The following is a 19,172-nucleotide window of genomic DNA, read 5'->3' as shown; positions in this document are numbered from 1 at the left end:
GTACGATTTTTGGTTTTTTTTTATAAGTGAAGTCGTAATCCTTCATTATATCGACTTTGACATCTTTCCCTTTTTTTAAATATATCATTTTATAAAAAATAACTCGAAATATGCTAATTTTTTCACGCACTGTACTTTTTATGTAAACCAAAATCGTATCTTAGATACTTATTCCTCTTACAATAATAAGGTAAACAGTTTACATTATTACGTGATTTATAGATGTTGAGAACTCAAGGAAAAAATCTTAACATATTTTAAATCATCTTGTAAAAGCTAATATACTACATGTAATACGAATTACATATTGCTATAAGATTTAACCCATTACTTGCACAATTCACCCTTTGGTTTAGCGTAATCACGTTTAATGCAGTGCTTGTGTTTTGGCTTTGAATATGCAAGAAATAAATAATTTTTTACCCATTCACCGTTTAATTAATACTTAATAATAATATTAAATAAATTATAATTAAATAATCCTTATTAATATTATAAAAGTGAAAGTAACTCTGTCTGTCGTGCTTTCACGCCAAAACTACAGAACCGATTTAAATGAAATTTGGTACATATATACTAGCTTAGAGCCTAAGGAAGGACATAAGCTACTTTTTAATGTGAAAAGGGGATATAAGGGGTTAAAAGGTGGGATGAAAAGTTATATGGAAGTATCGTCATATACTAAATATAACATTATTCCACGCGGACGAAGTTGCGGGTACAGTTAGTATGATATAATAATATTTCAAAACGTATCCGACAGGTCTGCGTGTATAATGAGTATAGTATCTGTAGTACCTTTTCTTATTGCTAATTACGGGTTTAATTATTTGCAATTATCGTCTTACTTTGAAATTTAATAATAACGTTCAAATACAAATGTAAAGTTGCTAACTCTGATTGTGATAAATACGTTCTTTAAAGGAGATTTATGCGTGTTTAAGAATTGTTGAAATTTTATAATATAAACATATTTTTCTTAGAATTTCGTAATATCTTTCACACTGATTGACTCGACGTGTAATTGGCTTCATTCCACTCTCTAGATCTACGATTACATTCAGAGCAAAGATTATATTAATGCACGTACAATGTAGGCATATCTTACAAGTAATCTTACTAGTTTTTATGTAAATGTTGCTACCACTGCTTATACTCGGTCCATAACAATAAGACAGTCCTACGACATTGTAAACGGGACCTTTCTAATGGCCCGCGATACGTGACAGTACAAGTTCCTTCCAATTAAATCTCCTTTCAACTTTCACTTAACAATTTTATATAGACTAATGGCTTTAATAGCAGATGCCTTTATGGGTGTATTCTATTGATACAAAGACCTTTTTCTTGTTGAATAAAAACTTTAACGATGACATTGAGTAAGAAGTTTAAGAATACGAATTTATTTAAGAATAAATTTTAAACAGAATTAAGAACAAACGGAATGGGTAGTTGCTTAAATTTTTTATTTTTTATTTTATAATTATAAATACTCGATATTTTTAAAATGTGGTTTAGTAATTTAGATATTGTATTTAAGAATAGAACAGTCTTTACGAATATGTTATACAAAATGATTGTATAATTTTTCTGTTACCTAATTTATTTCATTTCAAAAATCTGTCACAACTGATAAATCTTAAGAAAAAGTTTACATAACATCTATTTGTCAAAATACTCAGTGATGAAACTGAATAAAATTAATTAAAAGGGAATGAATGTGTTACGTATAAATTGTACGAGTATTGGGTTGACTTTGAAATTCTTTTGGATCCTAATGGATTAAATAATGTAAAATATTGGTAGCTTTTTGGTGCGATAGAGGTGTGTAAAAAATGTTTTATATATAATATAATATGAAAAACAAAAATGTTTTATTTATTACTTCCAATTTCAGCCCGTTAACTTTAACATAAAAATAAGAAAATAGCGTCATTGTGTATTAAAATTCATCCCCTTAGATTATTAAAATGTCCACGAGTGAGGCTAACTGGTGATCATAATTCGTTTGTATGAGTCCCCTTTCAAAGGAAAAAAAATATTTTCTGTCATTTTTGAAGGCTATTATTATTTTCTACACACAATTCCTTATAATTTATATTAGATAAAAATGAAAAGCGTAAATATTATTAATAAGTTTCTTAGAAAGAACATTATACATATTGACAAATCAATTAAAGAGTGTTAACATCCTTTAAAGTTGTGTCGCTTCGTAATAGGTATTTATGATGCAAAGACAGCGTTGAGGTGTCCAGTTAGAAAACTGAGAATAATTAGCGATCGTTAAATATAGCGTTTCACACAATATATCATAGCAGTGACGCAAAGCAATATTTCAAACGTCTATTTTAGTTATGACTTGTTTTAAGACTACAGAACTGCATTGTAAAATAGGAAATATGAAATGAGAATATTAAAGAGTTGTCTTAGTTGTAAAGATTTAAATTTTTACTGTATCATAAAAATATATATTTATAGCAAAGTGAAAAAGCTATAAAAGAAAATCATCAATGTTACTGTCTAACGTTGGGCTATGAATAATAGTCGGATGACCAGCGGCATAGTTTACAGACTCACGCGCAGACCTAATAAAAGCCCGATTGACGTTCCCAGGGCCTCTCTCAGTTCCGGGGTCACCGTGCTAACAGACATACACCATAGCTATAACTGAATATAACTTTGTTTAGAACTATTACCTTTAAATAATTGATTTCATGTTAACAGACAATTTAAAAAATACAATACGACTATCTTAAAATTGATGGTTGTTCTCATGGTTACTATATGTGTTGGTGAATTGTTATACTATGTTATATAAAATGTTCTCATCTAGTCTCCAATGTTCACATGTAAAAAATATTTGCGTTTTTTAGTGACATAGCCTCCTTAACAATAAAGGTAAGAGTTGAAGCTCAGCAATTTTAAAATACTTTTCATATGTACATATTAATAGTTATTACAGCATATTCCATATTTGCTGATAATTTATTTTATTGTTAATATAAAATATGACTTCATAAGCGAAGATGGGCCACATACAAAGCCTGGTGTTTGCACGCTTTTACATGATTAATATAAACAATATGTTTATAGGGTATAAATGTACTCTCAATATAGGGTATAAATACACCATCAATATCAATATATCGATCTTTACAAATCTTTGATCAAATAAATCTTCAAGTAACTTTCATCTTTTGCTGAGAAAGTAGTGTGCTATTGGAGCATGACGAAAACAATTACACACAGACACTCGTAACAAAACCTGATAAAAATATTATTTTAAATACACGAAAGATATGTTTACTTATTTAATCATAACACGTGTTACGATACAGTTCACTTTCACTTCGACAGTGATATATATATACGCGATAAACGCGTAAGCTAAATGAACGTTAAGAAACGTCGGTTACATGGTAAATGCACGGTAACCGAATGATAATGTGGTGCAATTTATATAGATGCACTTAGTAATGCAAGCGGTGGTGCTTGAGCAAAATAACTGCAAGCGGGCACTTGTCGCGATAATTGCGCTGGCGGTGATAATGAACGCCCCACTTTACCCGCGGGCCACGCAGCCTTCAGCACACTACAGCCTTCTGTTACCACCTCGACCATTTTCCATGTTCCTGGCTTTAAATGTGTTTTTGTTTCATTTGAAAATATTTTCTTTTATATTTCTATTATTCTGCCATAAGCCAATCGATTTTGTTTTGTTCGTATTACTTATCTTAGAATCTAACAAACAATACTGTTATTTAAACGAAACAAAAGATTAATTCAACAAAATAGGCATTATTTACTTCTAAAATAATGTAATATTTTTGTACTCTTGTTACCGCTACCCTTATTTCAAATAATAATATAAGGAAGGCGACCTGACCATACCACGTGATATGCCTCTAACTTAACTTGATATTTCCTGATTTCATAATTTTACCGCCTCAGTTGTTCCACTTTCATTTTTTCAACGTTTTCTACTTGAACAGATAATAAGTAGCTAGACAAATCTCATGCAGCCGCAGAAATGAATTAATGCAATTTATTTACTTCTTTTTTAATCAATAAGTACCTGGGTGACCGAGCTCAGCTCGGTATTTTTAGTAAATCGTGAAGGATTGTGAGAGTTAAAATGATTCGCTGCCGGTTTAGATGAAGTCTTTTTTAACCGACTTCAAAAAAAGGAGGTGGTTACTCAATTCGGCCGGAGGTAATTCAATATATATATATATATATATATATATATATATATTTTTATTGTATGTTCGGGGATAACTTCGTCGTTTATGAAAAGATTTTGATAATCCTTTTTTCGTTGGAAAGGAGATATCCCTGGTGTGGTACCATGATAAGGAAACTAGGATCTGATGATGAGATCCCAGAGAAACCGAGGGAAACTCTCGAAAATCCGCATAACTTTTTACTGGGTGTACCAATTTTGATGATTTTTAACTTAATCGAAAGCCGATGTTTATCATGTGGTCATATTTCATCGAGATCTGATTACAACTTTTGGAGTAATCTTTGATAATGCGTATTTCTTCACTATTTTTTCGTGTACCTACATTGTATTACTTATCGATGTAATTGAAGTCGATTTTTTTTCGTTTGCCTGCAAACACAATTATTAATAATGAATTAACGCAAAATAAAAATAAAAAATAACGATAAATTGATACAAAATACACAATTACAAGATTGAGAGTAATTGCTTCTCAAAAACTGATAGGCGCTCCAAGAAATCGTGTTTTTTTTTTTTGAAAATCATATTTAAATACGATTTACATATTTATAAAATATGAATAATATTTTTTTACCGACAATAATAAAAAATATAAATAAATATAAAAAATCAAAAATAAAAAATAATTAAATGATAATGATAAAATATGAATAATATTTTTCGATTTTACCGACATAATAATAAAAGATAAGAGCTGCCTATTTAAATAAAAAATAACGAGTGCAATAAGAAAAAAAAAGAAAAGAAAAAATAATTGATCAGGAACATGAAGGACAGGACATCACAATGAGGATTTAAACCATGATCTTCTCAGTTGATCCCAACCGGCCGATTTCCCACCGAGCTATTGCAACTAAATTGGTAGATGTAAAATTTACCTTCGTTTTCTAGATATTTTTTCACTCCCTAAATACAGGGATAAAACGACATTTTCTAAAAATGAATCCTAGCTAGATGGATTTATCTCCCCCGAAACCTCCTATATATTAAATTTTATGAAAATCGTTGGAGCCGAACTATTTCTTACTTCAATATCATTCACAATTGGAAAAGACATTCTAATATCTCTTGAACATAATTTTAATGTTTCAGAAATTTAAATCATACAGGATGAAGACATTATAAATTGATATGATAATACATTATAGAAAATATCTACTAAGAAAAAGTAATATAAAATCTCAACGTTAATATATTTTACGTGAAATCTGATATAAGATCCTGTAATGTATGTTGTATTGGTTTAGAAATCATCGCATTGTGAATATAGAATAGCATAAATATACATATAACCGCCTGAGTGAACGTACTGTTTGAGTAGCGGGATTACAGACGCCAACGTCGTGTGCGATATAAAGCTGATCTTACACCGAAACGCGTCGACTGTACGTGATACGTGTCTAATAATGAATAAAAATATATTTGTATGACTATGAGACATATCTAATTATATTTTCTTTTTGAACTCAAACCCTATTAAATAATAATTTAACAATACGAAACACGTACGTACAAGATGTTATTCATCAATAACACTCTAGTATCAACTAATCGAGAAATGTTTTGAGCTGGATATTCCGATTATTTACGAGTAACAACTTTCTATTGTTAGAAAATATAGTTAACTAGTGTGTGTTTGTTCTAGGAACGTTGCTACAGTAGGTATACTTCATTGACCTATGTCAGCGTGTAGCCTTAATTTTTTATTTCGAACGAACGAAGAGGACATTAAAATGTAAGCGTAACATTCACTGACCTTTCGTATATGTTCCATCTGCGAACAAAGTCTTGAATCGAATCTCGTGTTACAATGAGTAGGTACTGCACGGCCGCGTGTACTAGTGTCATATATCGCGGTCAACTCGCCTCCGTGTGTGACGGCCTTAACCCGGCCCGAGTTTCATGTTACAACGCTAATTAAAAGATCGAACGAAAGAAACTCGTTCACAAATTGATTCTACACGGAATCTCTCTTTGATTCATCGCTTCGTAATTATGTCTACCGACGGGTAATTATAACTGTGATAGAGATATGATGAAAGTTTGGAATATAAAAAGTTTTAAGACTGATTTGCTATTAGGTACTTTGCATAATGCTAGAAAATTCGTTTATTTATAACTAAAGTTAAATATAAATAAAACATATATAATACTTATGCCCTCTTGTAAAATAATTTCAATAACTGAGCAGGAGCTGACCAAATTTGTTCAAATAACTTAAGTAGTCTGTTATAACAATGAAAAGCACTTATAATATAATCGATAACTAAATTGCAAAAGCAATACTACAGGAAGAATATAATGCACAATTACGTACCTACATAGGTATAACACGCGTGTCCATATATTCGTAATCGAAAAATTATGAAACAATGGGATTAAAGTTAGCAAGAATAAATTATATTACAATTAAATAGCCAAAATGTATATTAATATTGCAATACAATATATAAAAATTAGAATAAGATTTCAATTGTTTTTATGAATTAAAAAACGAACTCATGAAATTTATTCCAAAATTGAATAAATTTGTTTAACTACCCTTTAGTTAAAGAGTAACATTAAATATACTAACGGAAAACCTGTTTGTCACCAGACCATTATAATTATAGGTTACTAAAACAAGCTTAATATTTAAGAAGATAATACAAAATATCAGCAGTCAGAACTAATAACAAACATGGTCAAGAAACGGCACTTTACCAAAAGGGCCAGAAAGCTGGCAGTCGTTTATAAGCACACCTACTTAAGGAATAATTTAACATGTAACATTAGCCTCGATAACCGTGGGACCACCATTGTACCGGATCATGGTCTTGTCGTTAACAATAATGCAGTGCGGAGCAGCACTACAGGTATTATCGATTAATTGTAAGTACTTGTATTGATAACAAGTGTCTGAGTAACGATAATGATACCACTATGTACGGTATGTACTTATTGTATATGAATGACGATGGATAAAATGACTAAAATAAAAATAAAACACTAAAAATATATACCTATATACCCTATATCATTGTAGAAATCTACTTTTAAGAATAAATGGACATATATTAAGTATATCAGACTTTAAAAATGAATGTAGTCTTGAATTTCTAGTAAGAATTTATATAAAGCTTGCAAAAGAAAATAATGAATAACTAATTGTCAAATAATTTATATTTAATGTATGTTACATTACAAATATCGTGTTTTGCTAAAATATCAATCATTTTAATTCTATCCATATTGAATAGAAAAAACAAAAACTAATTTAGAACAATGCTAATTCCAGCTATTAGATAGCATTTTTATATTTTGAAAATCGTAGACATCTTAATCTAATCTAAATCCGGCAATTGTCTGATTAAGGATAATTTATAATCAGTAGATGTGTTCATTAAAATGTATAAAAATACAAATAAAAACAGTTTTAATTAAAACTCTAGCGGTAACTAAGATAGTTTTTTGTCCATGGCCCAAAAAGAACCGGCCAACATACATGACAACGAGCTAAGCTCGTTTTCGTCACTGGTCTTTATTGGAACGCATACATCTCGTCATACACCAATAAAAAAAGTATAGTACTACATACCTGCAAAAAGTGGAGTTACACAATGTGAAACGAATATGGGTTATATAGTGTGTTACTTTAAACGAAAGAAGAATTTAACAACTAAACTAAAATAACTCAAATATAACTATTAAAAGTGAATAAAAGTTACATGTTAACCATTGAAAATTTCCAAATACAAGTTTAATTTAGCGTGGTTCCTGGTAACAAGCATCAAAACAAAAGTCGAACGCAATGGCATTGTTTACATCCTACCACAAAAGCGCTATAGACCAAGTAGAAAATCAAAACCTTAACCTCAATGTAAGATTAACTCACCTGTCACGACTATCCTCCTTAATGTTCACACTGGCTTTTATTTGTAAACAAAATTTGTAGAAGTATTCTTATCGATATATCAACGTGTGGATCGTCTGGCAAACGGTGTGCGACTGCCCGGCTGGTAGCATACGACAACGGAACAAAGCTAGGGCTAGCTGTGCAAATCGAGTTTGTACGACAGTCTCTCAGTCGCGGCTAGGGTTGCCAGGTTTCAAAGTATTGATACCCAGACAGATATCAATAAAAGATATCCGTCCGACCTCCTTACTCCGCCTAGTACATTTTGGTAAGTAAACCGGACATTCTTAGTTATAATTTTTTGTCATCGTAATCACACCAAAAAAATTATGTAATATCAAGTTTTTTTTTAATGATATGACAGGAAATTGGTAAATATAATGAAACGAAATTGAATGATATTATCTTTTAATACTAATCATTATATATTTAACTAAATTACTCAAATCACTGTATTAAATAAATTAATGAGTTAATCTGACAACCGACAATTTTACGTGATTTGCAGTATAATCGAATTGCAAATCACGGAAAATTGTCAGTACTCTTTGATTGTCTTGGGGGTGATTTAAAAAAGGCGAAACAGGAAAGATCACCTAACTGGGATGATTTAAAAAAAAATGAGTGTGCTTTAGACCACACGACATATCTCCCTCTCAACTTCCGTTCGCCTCGCCCGATCACACTTTTCGCAACGTTCTATTCACGCATTCACCAGCTTACTCCCTAAGTCAAGAGTACATAAAAAAGTTTTACTTCAAAAACCTGACAAAAGCTGGACAGGCTTTCATAGACATTGTCTTTCTTTACCAGTCTAAAGAACTGACTATGTCCGGCTTTATCCAGACTTCTGACAACCCTAGTCGCATCAGGTTGCTCATATCTTGATGTAAGCTGGTCGTATTCATTGTTGTAGATGGTTACCACACACTTACACACTAAACCATGTTTCGCAATCACTTAATGTCCAAAATATGATATTAGACCGCCTCAAACAGTGTACTATACATAATGTACCTTCCTGTTTTTTTTAGGAACTACTAACAAGTACGTAGACTAGTACAATTTTCATTAGTTCCTGTATATATTCGTAACAATTACTTCTAATGTAACTAATTTACGGTACGATAAGTACTCAAAAGTGTATCAGTGAAAGTCAATTACAAAGTCTTCGCTGCCCATCTGTTTGTCCGTCTGGCACATGGCTGTAAATTTATAAATATAAAAAGTAAAAACTTGGAACAGATTTTGTATTACTATGGCTGCCTTAACGACATGCAACAAATATACATAAAACTTGAATGTGTAAAACATAAAAATTTGATTTAAAAAAGGAACAAGTTGTGTATCATATCATCGTGCTTTTAGACTGGATTTTTTAAATTTAGTGTAATTGCAAGTACGAGAAAGACTATCATATAGAAGAAATGTCTGATGAAATCAATATCATATGAAAGAAGGCTTATGCGTAGCAATGGAATGTTACAGGCTGAATCAGTTGTTACTTTGCTAGTACCTAAAACAGTAACTTCACATAGTTATTGTAAACAGCAGATAAAATTTAAATGTATGTTTTACGCAGTATGTGTTATTTGTTAGCGAAAAATCTGATGAAGAGGAAGAAAATAAACATCGCTTTCGATACAGTTTCGTTAGCGTGTGTCAAGTGATCATGACTGAGTAAGCTATCAAAGTGGTTCTTAACGTTGTGCACCCTTTAAAGCGTGAAAGTGTTTATGAAAACAGCGATCTCCATTACTGAATATTACATGTCACTTTATAAGATTATTATGATGGTCTATAGTACAGCCTATTTTTATCGTTAGGTATTTCGCAAAGCTGACTGATTCATAACATATCCGAAGTCCTGTTCAGTATTTGATGAAAATATAATAAAAGTCAACTTCTATAATATTTTCATCATTCAACTTATTCTATGCAACCTTTTTTGCCCCATTTATTTATTTATTGGTTTATTCGGTGCACCAACGATTGTTACAATGTTACTTACATCTACAGTATAATATTTAATTTATTTGCGCTAATTGCACAATCAGTTACAGGTATACTCCACAAGCTTTTTTATTATTATACATAAGAAAATTGCTTACAAACTAAATTATGTGTTAAACACCAAGATTAATAATAATAATAAAAAAGATTAATTACCATGAAACTATGAAACAACCTCTCCAGACACCACCGCGACCCACCAGGCCTCTCAGACGCCTGACGCTCCGGATACTTTACAGCAACCACGATAACGTTGGGCATCCAAAAAACCACACAGACCGCGATAAAATCCGAAAAGGCAGTCCCACTACAATGAATTAAATTCGCGTAAACATTAAATAATAATTATAACAATAACCACTTTTTTTTTACGTGGGGAAAATCCATCATGGATACCCTCCAGCGCGGGGGCGCCAGAGGGTTATGTCAGACTCCTACTGACTAAAAACCACCACGTGTGAGCAATCGTCCGCCTGGGTGGGGCGAGATGGGGTCGCGTTAGCATTCGCCACCTCGCCCCGGCGATAGGCCCGGATAAAGCCTCCGGGTCAAATAACAATAACCACTAAGTCAGCCTTTTGGCAATTACTGTTTTAAATCTAGTTAGAGACATGCAGTGTACGTCAATCGATCTCCCACATCTATTATAGAGCATACAAATTCGTGAGATTGGCGAGTTTGCACCCAAAACTTTTCTACGAAGTGGACGAAAAAGTGGCTCAACCGGCTTGCGAGGCATCCGAAGAGGGATTCTAAGCATAAATCTTTCCAAAAGAGCTGGGCAACTTAGATAATTTCTCATAAATTTATAGAAGGAACAGAGATATAGCCAGCCCCATAGCCAGTAAGCAAGCAGCTCATTCACAAATACATATAGTAAGTACAAAATACAAATCTAAGGGAATTAAGAACATTGTGCGGAACTAATGATAAGGGAATGGCTTTGCCTCTCCCACATACAAAAAGACAAATGCTCTATTGTCAGATTAATCACAAACAATTGAGCAGTAGGTGTATAAAATTAAAAAAGGAAGTCAACAGCAGCAGCTGTCTTTTCATTATAAGTAATTCAAGTCAGATCTATTAACGCCTGATCGTTCTACGAAATAAATACGCTATGATCGTAATACTTTTTATTTTATTTTTTATACCTATTCTTTTTGGAACGAAGTTCCTTACAGCAGGCTTGACATTGGGCTGGGCGACCAAACTGAAAAAAATGTGATACTAAAACCGTAAGAAAAATATATAACGGAAGTGACGTAATATCAGTCACACGACTGTATAATATGACGTTTGTAAAACTTTGTAAACAAATATTACTAGCAAACTTTTTTTTTTAATTATTTATGTAATTTTATACTGTCGACATAAATAAATAAAGCCATATGTTTTTTTATTTCACTTAATAGTTTGAATTATTATTATTATTATCATTATTTTGTTTGATTTATTTTATTTCCTAAATACTTTTATGTACTTAATTAAAAACCAATCAACAAAATAAAATAAAAATCAAGAACTAGAAAATGTATATAAAATTCAACTTTTTTTTCTTCAAATTGTATTGCTTCTATACTATCCGAAGGAACTTCGTTCCTACCTGGTGTCCCATGACTTCACATAATTTATTTTAAATTTTACATTAGGTACAGGGTTTATTTAGGTATAGGTACATGTAAATCATGTGAACTTTCCTAATAAACTGAAACAGCCTAAATGTCCCACTCTTGGACAATGACTCCTTTGAGAAAGAATTCGAGCATAATTAAATTAATACATTATTTCTCTCTGGAACATACCAGGAAAACAAACATTAACAAACGCCTAGACTTGATATAAATATTTTTATCAATAAAACCGGTCTAAAAGTTAACCCATAACCGTGTGTATATGATTGTCAATGTAGCAAAGTTAATAAATAAATAAAAGCGTCACACTCAACGACCCTTACGAGGTTTGTACTGCTTAGTACCCTTAGTGTTTTATTCGGAATGACGCTGCAAAATCAGATTAAATATATAATAATAATTGGTTATTACAATGGTATTAATGTGATAAAACATTTAACTTCATATTGAACAAAAGTGTGGAAGTTTCCGACATGTCTCAATCACCTAGAAAAAAAACTTCTTCAAACTGCGGAGTAACTATAATAACTATACACCTACATGGAACGTAGCCAAAAATATTTTTGATAAAGTCACCATTCAAACAAAAATATGGGCCATTCATATAGTAGTAACTATTCTATAAACTACTCCGAACCACTTGTAAGAGGTAGTAAATGATACAGAAGATATGATTATAAAACATAACTCAATGACAAATCTTTAATAACTGCATCAAAGCAAAAATTAATTAATAGCCATCATCGCACAATATCTCGTCTATTTACTGCTCGTATTTATAAATTTATATAATTCTTTTAGAAATAACGTGTGTGTGGCGCCTCTCAAAGACAGAGGTTGCAAGCATAAGTGCGCTTCAGCCTGTAATATCCCACTACTGGGCATAGGCCTCTTTCCTCATGTTGGGGAAGGATCAGAGCTTAATCCACCACGGTGCTCCAATGCGGGTTTGCGGATATATTCCCTACTATGAGTAACGATCGCTATCAGGCGTAGATGATAACAACCGGAACCGACGCCGACGGCTTAACGTGCTCTTCGAGGCACGGTGGGGAGACCCACAAGGACTGCACAAACACCCAAACCACGGCAAACACCTGTATGGCCAATACAAATGTTTGTCATGTGCGGGGATCAAACCCGCAACCGCCAGCGCAACAGGCACAATCCATGGCTGTGACCGTTGCGCCAACGCGGCGTCAATAGCATAAGCATAAGTGCACGACTGCGTATCATCCAGCGTGCAAGACATGGTGGAAAGATTCCGCCACCAACTTAAAGCTGCCATCGTTTGCTATGCTAATGTCAGATGGACGGAATCTCTGTTCTCCGAGGCATTCGTAGTGCCTTCAAAGAGGATCTTCAGTGCTCATCTGCTGAGCTTGTTTACGGGGAGCCGTTAAGATTACCGGGTGAATTCTTCCAGCCTGCTGACGGTGGTATAACGGATCTGTCAGAGTTCTCCGCTCGCCTTAAACAGATCGCATTACGATTGAAACCTTCGCCCGCTTCACGTCACGCTAGCCCAAAAGTCTGTGTTTATAAAGAACTAGCAACCACCGATCACATTTTCCTCTGCGAAAACGCATCACGAGGTTCTCTCCATACAGCATATTCAGGGCCCTTATACGCTTTTGTCAAGGGATGACAAAGTTTCCAAATTTTTTCGTCTACCTACGTTGTATTACTTGTCGATGTAATTGAAGTCGGTTTTTTTCGTTTGCCAGCAAACACAATTATAAGAAATAACGTTGTGAATAACGAATATATATTGTTTAATCACTAAATGTGTATTAAGAGAGAAAGAAAAAATTAAATATGCCCTTTCTGAATATTTTCTTTATACTGTAAATTTATCATCATCATCATCATCAGTTCAGCCTATTGCAGTCCACTGCTGGACGTAGGCCTCCCCAAGTTCGCGCCAGACATCCCAGTTTTCCGTAATCCTCATCCAGTCTACACCGGCAATCTTACGTAGATCGTCGGTCCAACGGGCCGGAGGACGTCCCACACTGCGCTTGCCAAGACGCGGTCTCCACTCCAGGACCCCTCTGCTCCAACGGCCATCAGTCCTGCGACTCAAATGACCACCCCACTGCCACTTCAACTTGCTAGTTCTTTGAGCTATGTCAGTTACTTTCGTTCTCTCGCAGATAGTCTCATTCCTAATCTTATCTTTGAGAGAAACCCCAAGCATAGCCCGCTTCATTGTACGTTGAGTGAAAAAAAATAGTAATTAAATATTAAATATTAATTATCTTTTAAATTTATATCTCTGTATATTTCGCTATTTCTGAAACCGAAATAATAATTGTGTTTGCTCGCAAGCGAAAAAAAACCGACTTCAATTACATCGAAGAGTAATAACAACGTAGATCGACGAAAAAATAGTCAAGTAACTACGCGTTATCAAAGATTACTTAAAAAAGTAGTTATCAGATCTCGATAAAATTTATATGTGACCACATGATAAACATCAGCTTTCGATTAAATTAAAAATTATCAAAATCGATACATCCAGTAAAAAGTTATTGCAGATTTTCGAGAGTTTCTCTCGATTTCTCTGGGATCCTATCATCAGATCCTGGTTTCCTTATCATGGTACTAAACTAAGGATATCCCCTTTCCAACAAAAAAAGAATTATCAAAATCGGTACATCCAGTAGAAAGTTATGCGGTATAATACAACGTAGGTCGACGAAAAAAGCGTCAAGTAAAAACGCATTATTAGATATAACTCGAAAAGTAGTTGTTAGATCTCAAATAAATTTAAATGGGACCAATTGACACACACCACCTTTCGATTAAAAAAAAATTGTCGAAATCAGTCCACCTGGTCAAAAGCCAAAAAAAAATACAGTTGAATTGAGAACCTCCTCCTTTTTTGGAAGTCGGTTAAAAAACAATACTTCGGAAAAACATATTTTTTGATTCAGCATTTGAATGTAATACTTTTAGTCATTTCTTTTGACGTAGAAATATTCCATGCGAGCGAGAGATGGGGGCATAAGAGAACAATAGATTTTTAGATATTTGTTAGTTCTTTATTTATAGTCATAAATAAAGAAGTATATATATATATATATATATATATATATATATATATATATATAATATATGTATATGAGGAGACAGTCGTCTCTTCATATACATATATTGTGACAGCATAGAACGCCTTTTTAAATATTTATTAGAAAGTATTTATATAATGTTACTATTTTTCTTCAGCACTAGTGCCTATAGAAGATGAATAATGTCGTAACTGTCACTACTGTCATCTATCTATCTATAACAACTAAATATATAATTGTTTTTAAATTATACTTCCCAGGGGTATTTATATGTTTAATATGAAAATAAGTTTGTTTTTTTTCTTTCCTTTTTTTTCACGTTTGTTAATTTAAATTTTAAACGGATGGATGATCGTAATTGGCCTTTTTAATTATATTTCCATCTTGTTTGTTTTATAATTTTTTCTGTTCTATGTACCATCCCTTATAAGTAAATAAATAAATAAAAAATTATATATTTTCTAGTTCTTGATTTTTTTTTTAATTTCTTTGATTGGTTTTTAATTAAGTACATAAAAGTATTTAGGAAATTTAGTATTTTAGGAAATAACAAATACCGTAAAATAAAATAAATCAAACAAAATAATAATAATAATAGTTCAAACTATTAAATGAAATAAAAAAACATATGGCTTTATTTATTTTTGTCGACAGTATAAAATTACATAAATAATTTAAAAAAAAAGTTTACTAGTAATATTTTAGTTTTACAAACGTCATATTATACAGTCGTGTGACTGATATCACGACACTTCCGTTATATATTTTTATTACGGTTTTAGTATCACATTTTTTTCAGTTCGCTCGCCCAGCCAAATGTCAAGGCTGCCGTAAGAAACTTCGTTTCAATAAATAAATAAATAAATATAAACACTAATGTGAAAAGTGGCAAAAACTGTGCAGAAAATAAATAAATTTCTGAAAAAGTAACAGGTACAAAATTATATATATTATTATACTTTATACAATTAAGAATTCGCAAGACAGGACAACGTCTGTTGGGTCAGCAATGTGTAAGCCAAGCTACGTTGAGAAAAAATGAGGACGATTAATATCATTAATCACCTTCACAATTATATTGTCATATGTCACGGACAAAGACAAATAAAATCAAATAAATAAAAAAAATTTATAAATCTATAATCTATAATATATATAAAAGCGAAAGGTCACTCACTCATCACGAAATCTCCGAAACTATAACACCTACAAACTTGAAATTTGGCAAGTAGGTTCCTTATGAGATGTAAGCATCCGCTAAGAACGGATTTTACGAAACTCGCCCCCTAAGGGGGTAAAACGGGGGGTGGAAGTTTGTATGAAAGTCCTATGTTTTTGAAGTTAGAGACTTGAAATTTAAAATGTAAGCTCTATAGATGGTGAAAAGGTGTCCAAATAACATATCTTTAGAAATCAACCCCTTTTTGGGGTTAAAACGGGGGATGGTACGCTAACTCACTCATCGCGAAATCTCCGAAACTATAATAGCTACAAACTTGAAATTTAGCAGGTAGGCTCCTTATAGGTTGTAGACATCGGATAAGAACGGATTTTACGAAACTCGACCCCTAAGGGGGTAAAACGGGGGTTGGAAGTTTGTGTGAAAGTCCCATGTTTTTGAAGTAAGAGACTTCAAATTTAAAATGTATGCCTTATAGATGATGAGAAGGTGTCCAAATAATGTGTCTTTAAAAATCAACTCCCTTTTGGGGTTAAAACGGGGGATGGTAGCTTTACTCGCTCATCACGAAATCTCCGAAACTATAATACCTATAAACTTGAAATTTGGCAGATAGGCTCCTTTTAGGGCGTAAACATTCGCTAAGAATGAGTTTTACGAAATTCAACCCCTAAGGGGGTAAAACGGGGGTTGGAAGTTTGTATGAAAGTCCTATGTTTTTGAAGTAAGAGACTTGAAATTTAAAATGTACTTTCTTTAGATAGTGAGAAGATGTCCAAATAATGTATCTTTAGAAATCAACTCCTTTTTGGGGTTAAAACGGGGAATGGTAGGTTGACTCCCTCATTACAAAATCTTCGAAACTATAACAGCTACAAACTTCAAATTTGGCAAGTAGATTCCTTATAGGGCGTAAATATTCGCTAAGAGTTGATTTTATGAAACTCGACCCTTAAAGGGCTAAAACGGGGGTTGGAAGTTTGTATGAAAGTCCTATGTTTTTGAAGTAAGAGACTTTAAATTTAAAATGTATGCTCTATGGATGGTAGAAAGGTGACCAAATAATGTATCTATAGAAATCAACTCTCTTTTGGAGTTAAAACGGTGGATGGTAGGTTGACTCACTCATCACGAAACCTCCGAAACTATAACAGCTACAAACTTGAAATTTGGCAGGTAGATTCCTTATGGGGTGTAAACATCCGCTAAGAACTAATTTTACGAAAATCGACCCTTAAGGGGGTCGTAGGGGGTTTATAAAACGGGGGTCGGAAGTTTGAATGAAAGTCTTATGTTTTTGAAGTAAGAGACTTGAAATTTAAAATATATGCTCTATAGATGGTGAGGAGGTGTCCAAATAATGCATCGTAATCTATATATATAAAAGAGAAAGGTCAGTGACTCACTCATCACGAGAACTCAAAAACCGCTGGATGGTCTATCCATCCAGGTTGGACAAAGATAAAGTTTGGCAGGGATGTAGATTATAGTTAGCAGACGTCCGCTAAGAACGGATTTAATTGGGGTTGATAGTTTGTATGAAACATATACAGCCTGAAAATAAAACCAAAAATGTGGTGTATAGAGGTTTTATAAAAATAACTATTAAATTATACTAAATTGTGCCTTTTAAAAAGCTACTCAGTTTGATAAGCATTTCAAGTGACTGAAATAAAAAAATAATTTGCGTTAAACATCTTAATAGTAATGCATATCTTCATAACCACGCGTATGTAGTCGCGGGCAACAGTTAGTGTATTATAAAACAAAGTCCCCAAAAGCGTATGTGATCGATTCTCTCAAAATCTACTGGACGGATTTTCATGCGGTTTCACAAATGGAGAGGGCTTCAAGAGGAAGGTTTACGGAATGGCTAAGCCAATTTTGATGAGAGTTTCAATGGAAGTTTGCCGGGAAAACTTTGTGACAAACTGATTTCAACGCGGGCGAAGCCGCGGGCACAGCTAGTAAATTCATAAAATACAATATTACTTTTTGATGATTAGCACTGATATATTGTTATATTTTAATATTGTGGTTTTATAATTTCACGAAGTACTATTGCCTATTGCCTGACTGCCTGTACTGCGTGCAGCTCGGATTACTACTGTCGCGTCACTACCACACAAATAAAATCTGCGTTTTTTGAAGTTCACGAACACTTACAAGCCACGTGACATGTTGAGTGGGTTGATCGATAATAAATTTCAATCATAAAAAACTCTATAGATCAACACTACCATAGTAACTATTTAGTAATCTGGGGCACTACTATTTCAAAAACCACCTATAACTAATTAATATTTGGTTATAAGTATGTATGGTCTATATTATTTAGTTTATAAAAAGTCATTGCTTTAAAATTCTATGTAATCTATATATCAATAGGTGAAGAAAAAACTTCGTACCTCTTTATAAGAAAATTGCGCGGACAGAAGATTATGAAATTTCGTACACTTATAGTTTATATAGAGAAGGACTGCAGAATGCTAATATTTTTTTAAATTGTGTATAAAATATATTAAATCAATAAAAAAAAAAACATTACACACACTATCATGTATTTGACACACCACACATATTACTTTTTTGTTGATTGTCAAAGTCTGTAGTCAAATTGAAAAATTTGACAAAAAGCTTAGAACCCTTAACACTTTTTTTATTTTATTTTTTTTATTGTTGTCGAATTTCGACCTCTGGCCGACCACTAACTATCATTATTATATATTTGCTTGTACTGATAATCTGATCATAGATCAATCACGGTTCTTTTCAAGTCAAACCAAATCAACGTTCCTTTCAGAAACGTTATCAAACTTGATATAAGCGTTTTGGTCTTTTTTATTATTAAGATTCTCTATGCTTAACCTGTAAGTCTAGAATCGATATATGTTTAAAATGAGTAGCTATTTAAATTTGACCGACTAAAATAATTAAAAGCTATATATATGTTTGTAAAAAAGTAATAATATAGAGAGTATTTAAAGGATAAAACGACAATTTACAAGTACAGTCACTAGTCAGTATTGTAGAACTGTAACGCTCTAGTGCTTACATTAATCTTACATTTTATCTTATGACCGTTACATTTCAACGTATTTCGGTGTTACGGTATTAGAATTTGATGAGAAGT

The 19,172-nt window shown here is 32.6% G+C and overlaps 1 protein-coding gene and 1 long non-coding RNA gene across 2 annotated transcripts in view; one reads left to right on the top strand and one right to left on the bottom strand.

Annotated features, from left to right (window-relative positions):
* Window positions 1–8,300, bottom strand: part of LOC123669586 — a 68,573-nt gene extending 60,273 nt beyond the window's left edge. Inside the window, exon 1 of the long non-coding RNA XR_006745774.1 lies at window positions 8,121–8,300. This is a non-coding gene — a long non-coding RNA (uncharacterized LOC123669586). The remainder of the gene's footprint in view (window positions 1–8,120) is intronic.
* Window positions 1–19,172, top strand: part of LOC123669584 (whirlin) — a 99,373-nt gene that overhangs the window by 68,347 nt on the left and 11,854 nt on the right. The gene's annotated exons all lie outside the window — the stretch shown is intronic.

This window comes from Melitaea cinxia, chromosome 3, assembly GCF_905220565.1.
Source record: "Melitaea cinxia chromosome 3, ilMelCinx1.1, whole genome shotgun sequence".
Lineage (NCBI taxonomy): Eukaryota > Metazoa > Arthropoda > Insecta > Lepidoptera > Nymphalidae > Melitaea > Melitaea cinxia.
This window is presented reverse-complemented; position numbering and strand designations above follow the sequence as displayed.